The following is a 5,236-nucleotide window of genomic DNA, read 5'->3' as shown; positions in this document are numbered from 1 at the left end:
TGGTTCTTTTTCTTTGCTTGACTTTCTTCTTTTTGTTCGTGACATTTGTAATTTGAAAAAAAAAAGAGATGTATGCTACAGCCTGAAAAGCACGAGGCAAAGATTGATAAGGCTCCAACAAGTTACAATATGGTAAGTCCTCTCTGATCTGCTAATCTTGAAAATGAAAGTACTAGTGGCACTAATTCAGGAGACAGTCATAACTTACTCAATGCAATGACGGCCAACAAATTTCAGGAAGCAATAGTTGAGCTTGTACGGTTGGCGACAGAAGAGCTGAGAGTGATGGCTGTGGTCACTGAACCGCTGTGGAGGCATTGCGGTGCTGATGATGGAAGCAGAATTCTTGATAAAGTGGCATATAGTAGAATGTTTCCAAATCTGGTTGGCCCCAGACAAGTAGGCTTCACATCTGAAGTTTCTCGTGAAACTGCCAGGATTGAATTGAGTCCCAAGAACCTCGTCAGTTATTTTATGGACGTGGTCAGTATTATTTAAATTCTTTTGTATTTGTTTTGCATTGTCAATCTAGAACTGATGAATTTGCTTTCTAACTTGTCATCTTTTTTGTTAACTAGAGTAACTGGTATGTGATGTTTTATGAAATTGTCCCAAAGGCTAGGACAGTTGATGTCCTGATGAATCCAGAAGGAGCAACAGACTATGATGGAACCCTACAAGTGGTAATTAGATTTTTTTATTTATAAATCTTCCCCTTAAGTCTAGTTAACAAAAACATTATATTCAGTACATGTTAATAGTTTTTGAAATATAATTAATCTATCATGTATGCTTGCATGCAAATCTAATTCAGATGGCTGCTACATATCAACTCTCTACACCACTTGTCCCAAACCGTGAGACCTATTTTGCTAGATATTGTAAGCGATATTCTGAGAATGACTGGATAGTGGTTGACGTTTCATTAGACGGTGTACACCCAGTCCAGTAACCGGGTGCAAGAAAAGGCCATCAGGTTGCCTTATTCATGAATTACCTGATGGATTCTCACAGGTGAACTAAATGCATACAATGTTGATCATATATATTATGTATTTCATTGTATGAGCTTGATTGATATTTCTTGGATTACCTAATTATGGTTTACTCATGTAATGTTTTTCAAGATTACATGGGTTGAGCATGTAGATGCGGACTGCAGGGCTATCAGAGCTATGTATCAACCTCTGCTAGATTCTAGTATAGGATTTGGAGCCAAACGATGGATCTCTACCCTAGAAAGAAGGTGTCGACAGATGGGAAATGACATCTCGCTAAAGGCCCCTCTTGGGGAATACAATCAACTAGGTACGTAAATGAAACTTGCATTAGTGGAATTTCACTTAAAAATTCCTGCTGCTCCATGATAAAATTGAATCTCCTATATGCATTTATGTTTTTCACACAGTGATGTCAAGTGATGAAAGAGCTCAGACAGTTCTATTGAAGCTTGCTGCAAAAATGGTGTTAAACTTCAACTCAGGAATTAGTGGTTTAACCGGGAACTGGAAAGAACTATCGGGACATTCTACTGACGACAATATTAGGGTCATGACAAGAATGAATATGAGAGATCATAGCCTACCTAGGGGTACTCTGATATCTGCTGCTTCATCAATTTGGCTTCCAGTGCCACCGAAGTCTGTGTTTGATTTTCTCCGCAATCACAACTCAGGAAGCGAGGTATCTTTACCTGAAATTAAATGCATTACCACTTTTAACTGCAATTAGAAAGAACTTTTCATTATTCGGTCTTCTTAAATTATCATCTATAGGTAAATTATGTTATCTTCATTAGGTTCAAGGCATTATATCAGTGCACATATAGAGACTTCAGACGAATTTATGATTGTAACTAGACTTCATTATCTAAACTGTCTATATAAGTACAACAACTTTCCTTACATTGTTATGCCAAATTGAAGCAAATTTACATGCATCTATATAGTTAGATTCCAAATTAGCTGTTATTCCATGTTGTACGCTGACAACTAATCATTAGACCTTAATATTCCACGTACAGCCGCTGATTCCATACCCCGGTAGGGAATGGGAGGTCCTCTCCGGTGAAACTGCTGTTGAACAAGTGTGTCACATTACCAAAGGCCATGAAGCTAGCTATTCTGTTTCAATACACAAGGTTCTGGTAAGTGCATATGTAGAAAGTTTTCATTTCATTATCAGTAGAAGTAAAAAGGAAATAATGATTTTCTTATTTATAACGATCACAAATTCGTTGTAGGCTGAGAACTCAAGCCAAGAGAACATACTATTACTGCAAGAGAGTTGCAGTGATCCAGTGGCTTCATACATTGTCTTTTCCCGCCTAAGAACTGAGGATATGCATCTGATACTGAATGGAATAAGTTCCCAATATCGACCCCTTCTTCCATCGGGATTTGCAGTGCATCCTGATGGACCTGCTACTGGAACAGAAGGATCCGGAGGATCGTTATTGACCGTTTCGTTTCAGCTATTGGTCGATGATTCTCCGACATTCGTACCGCCCGCTGAAATGCATTCCCAAGCAGCAGACCTCATCAACCTCACGACGGAGAGGATTAAAGTAGCAGTGGAGGAATTCTTATCTCAGGCAGCGCTGCTTGCTTCCATGAATGAGGCCTAATAGAAATGAGGTTGCTATTTCATCATTTGTGTAATCATTAAACATGACAAGTTATTGACAAAGTGCCTTGCTGGATCAAACTAGGTGAAGTGCCACCTTCCTACTGGTCTCGTGATGGTTTAACCATGATTTCTCAGCTCATTGGAAAGCCTATTAAGTTTGATGAAATTACTGCACATTTTGAATCTTTGAAATTTGCTCGAGTCCAATTTGAACTTGAATATTCTGCACCTAGACCTTCATGTGTATGGGTACCTATTATTATCAAAAAAGGTGTAGAGGAGAGACTTTGAGTAAGTATTGAATATTCCCAGTTGTCGCATTCTTGTAGTATATGCAAAGCTTTTGGCCACTCGTTGACAAGATGCAATGATAACCCTGACAGAGAAGTTCCGCAACCAAAAAGGCCAAGACACCAACTGCAAAATACAAATGAAAAGAAGGGTGATAAGGGAGACAAGGAGAGAGGTACTGATCAGGGAACAAGTCAAGAGACAGAAGCTATGGAGAAAGAGCAGTGTGAAAATTATCTTCTAAACAGAGAAATGATATCATTTGTGGTGGGTAAATTTATGGGTTGTGATGTCGTTATGGATGAGGATCAAATTGTTAAAGAGGCAACAAATGATGATCAAAAGGAAGATGCTGGTTTAGCAGACTCAAATATGGTTACTACTAATGTTTTGATGGGCTGTTTGACTCAGAAAATGATAGTAGAGAAAACATCTTTGGTGTATACTAATGTGGAGATTACCCACCTGATACAGCAAGATAACAAGGTAACCCAGTCAACTGCTTTGGTTGTGATTCATGAGCCACTTTGCACTGAAAATGTGTTTGAGACTCGAAGCAGTTTAGAAGATGGTGAATTTGTACTTATTTCCGGTGTTATCTAACTAAAAAAATTCAAAACAATACACAATATAACAAATATGAGTAATAAAATATAGTGTATATATAAATATAAATATATACTCAATCAATATTTTTTAAAAAAAATTATTATTTAGTTGATAAAAGATAATTAATATTAAAATAAGAATCTGATATTGCAAGGGGTTGCGAAGTTATCAATTTAGATTAATTTATACATTGTAATATGGATATTTATGTATTATGTCTCGATTCATGTCTCTTTACTTTTCATCTTTTTGTTACTATTTGCTAGATGTTTAAGAAATTTTAAAACCCGATTCAATCAGAAAAAAAATGAAAAGTCTGATTTAAACATAGTCTCACTCGGTTTGATACGGACACGGGCCTTAAACGAGTCTCTTTTTTATTCTAAATTTGGATCAATCCAAAATTCAAAAAATTCAGATAAAATCCTAGACTTAAAAAGTCTAAATAAAAGTTCTATTCGATCCTTAGAAGCCCAGATTTTTTAAAACGACTGAAAATATGATTTTCTTTCTATATAAATTCTAGAAATGTACAAAAATTTTAATAAATTTTTAAAAAGCATATTAAATTATACTATTAGAATCAAGACAAGTTATAATTCATTGGTTTTTGATTTAATACAATAAATAACATTTATGAAGATTAATAACTGAGAAGTCTAAATGTAATATAAAGGAATATTATTTATTTCGGTATCTAAATTATTCTAATTCAAGATATTATTTGTTTCTTTTTGTAAACAAGCCACGGTTTAAAGCACGGACACGAACTAATATTGATATATAAATAAATGGGTTAAACATCAACCGGATGACTAATTGCGTCCAAATATCTCATTCATTGCAAATTTGACTCAAACGGGTCATTAATTAACTTAATTTGAACATTTCGATACAGTCAAAAATTAAAATTATACAAAATTGAAAAATGGTAACATAGGATGGTAGAGCTCGTTTTGGAATTCAATACGATTACTAAAAATTTTCTATTTGGCTCACAGAATAATGATGATATCTGACATTGATTGTCCGAACTTGTGTTATTTTCAAAACTTAGAAGATTAAAACGAGATTTAATCATGATTTTGTGAGTCAAAAAACAAGTTTTAATAATTATATTGAAGTCCAGAATGACCCCTACCATCATGTGTTAACATTTTTGGATTTGACTAGTTTTAGTTTTCGACTTTAACGGAATGACCAAATTAAGTTAATTGATGATCTATTTGAGTCAAAATTGCAATGAGTAATTACTTGAATTTTTTGGACGCAGTTAGTCACCTACCTACCTGATATTTAACCCACAAATGAATAAATAAATATTTTGATTAAAAGTATGGTTGAGCCGATACGGTCTGGCCGGCTGCATGCAAACCTAAAATGGGCCTCTTATTCTGGAGGAAACTTGACCCGATTTTTTAAAAAAAATCGACTTTATCTGTTTTATAAACTATGAATTTTTTAAAGAGCGAATTAAACCCAATCTACTAGATCTTTGGAAAATATTATTTTCAGAGCAAAATTTTTATTTTCAGAGCAAAAAAAGACTGAAATGACAAAATTGCCCCTCCTGCATTCACAATAAAAGCCCTGAAAAATATGAATATAAGGATAATTTGGTCTTTTTGCACATAAAAAAGGAGCTCTGAAAATAACATTTTCTAAATCTTTTTTGCATGTTTGCTTGTCCATGCCGCATAACTAAATA

At 34.7% G+C, this 5,236-nt stretch overlaps 1 pseudogene; it reads left to right on the top strand.

Moving 5' to 3' along the window:
* The first annotated feature begins 216 nt into the window (after positions 1–216).
* LOC141714021 (homeobox-leucine zipper protein HDG2-like) lies at positions 217–3,313 on the top strand (annotated as a pseudogene).
* The last annotated feature ends 1,923 nt before the right edge of the window (positions 3,314–5,236 follow it).

The sequence above is a fragment of the Apium graveolens genome, chromosome 3, assembly GCF_009905375.1.
Source record: "Apium graveolens cultivar Ventura chromosome 3, ASM990537v1, whole genome shotgun sequence".
In the NCBI taxonomy this organism is placed as follows: domain Eukaryota; kingdom Viridiplantae; phylum Streptophyta; class Magnoliopsida; order Apiales; family Apiaceae; genus Apium; species Apium graveolens.
This window is presented reverse-complemented; position numbering and strand designations above follow the sequence as displayed.